This window comes from Atta colombica, unplaced genomic scaffold, assembly GCF_001594045.1.
Source record: "Atta colombica isolate Treedump-2 unplaced genomic scaffold, Acol1.0 scaffold145, whole genome shotgun sequence".
Classification (NCBI taxonomy): Eukaryota; Metazoa; Arthropoda; class Insecta; order Hymenoptera; family Formicidae; genus Atta; species Atta colombica.
The window spans coordinates 246,446-248,340 of NW_017259234.1; positions in this window are offsets into that span (position 1 = coordinate 246,446).

Consider the following 1,895-nt stretch of genomic DNA (forward strand, 5'->3'; position numbering starts at 1 on the left):
TAGAGTAACTTATATAAGTTATTCTATAAGTATAGAGAATTTTGTAGATAGCTGATTTTACTAAAATCAAATGGATTAGAAATAATGGAAAGGTATAGGAATAATAATAAAGGAATATGGAAAAATATGCAACTACCATAAGTGAGTAATAGAAGTCTATCATTACTCTTCTTCTTCTTTTATATGAATATCGGAGGTTGGAAAATAATAGCACTTCCTTCCAATAATGGAATAATTGTTAATATCCAATCTAATACTTCCAAAATAATTATAACTCACGATGATTCATAAAAGATCAAAGGTGAAGATAAAACAAGATAATTTATGACTAAAATAACCCAAGGTCAAATAATATCTGTTAATTTCCGAGATCTATCATCCGAAATATCCGAAATAAAATAAAAGAGAGGGGACGATCATAGAAAATAGGGAAAGGGCAATAGACGAGAATATAGAGAGGTGAAAATGAGATGCATGGCTCATTCGAGCTGCGACCACGAAGAAGCGAGCTGCGAGTGCGGAGTCTGGAGAGAGGACCATCAATGCGAGTACACGTACAACGATGACCATGACAACGCAGAGACAACTAGTGGGGGAAAACGCACAAAACACACCTGGTCTGTGAGAACAGGTAGAACAAAGGGAAGACTGGCCACAAATAACGAATCAGAAAGGTACGTCGATCTCAATTGCGCCGAGATACTACACGATTCAACTGTCGCGTTTGCCGGGAGAGAGATACGTGGACGCGGAACAAATAGCTTCGATAAGGAGCATATATCATCGGGTACAATTACAATTACGCCCCGGAACCGTTGTGGCTACTGGATTCCACTTTCCAACTCCTGGGGGATGGGAATGGGCAAACTACCTACGTCGTCTTAACAAATATCAGTTCTCAAAAAATTCGAAAAGATTTATTGAACGGTATATTAGGAATTTTGGAAGAAAATTGGGAACCAACATGGACATGGATAGAAACAGCATCGGAAACATATCCTCATCCACCTGAATATACGTACGATGAATATACGTACGACAACGACAGAAGAAGTGATAGAAGCGATAACACAATCGAAACAATAATTAGAAGAAAAAATAAAAAATCCAATAAAAATAGGATGGAAAAAAAATCGAATATAATAATAGGGCGATTAGCGAAAGGACGAGAAAAGAGAGCACAATCACCAACGGAAACAAACGAACACGCGAGAGTGTCGAGAGCGACGACAACGATTGCAAAACCAGGAGGAAGCAAAGCATGGGGAATCATACAAGCGAGAAGAAAGAGAAAGAGAGAGGAGCAGAATGGAGTAGGTATACTAGGCGGATTCTAACCCATGGGACTAGAGGGGAGCGCGGGGCGCGGGGGGTACTCGTAGGCGCGGGGGAAGATGCGGGGGGTACTCGTAGGCGCGGGTGACTGTCATCATGTTTATGTAATCCATCGACCGAGGGTCGTTATATAAACAGTGATAACATTATGTGTTCCGCATTTTTTTTGTCACTCCAAAATGCGTTTTTGGATCCCTGCCGCCGCCGCTGCCGTCGCCGTCGCGATCGCCGCCGCCGCTGCCTTCTGCAGATGAAAAATAATATAAATATATAAATATAAAATATAAAATATAAATATAAGTATTCCTTTTTTAATTTTATTAATATTTTCTACAAAAAAATTTTATGAAACTTACAATTTCAATCTTCCAACTCCGGGTCGGGTTCGTATGATCGGAGGCCAAAAAGTTCGGCCAGGTATAAATCTTCATCCAATCAAACATCTAGTATCTCACGTTCCTCCCGATTCCACCGCCTCTCCGCACATATCATTTGGCTGTTTTGTATATTCATAAAGCCTCTAATTCTAATGTAGCTACGATGTGTCCTCTGGAAAAAAG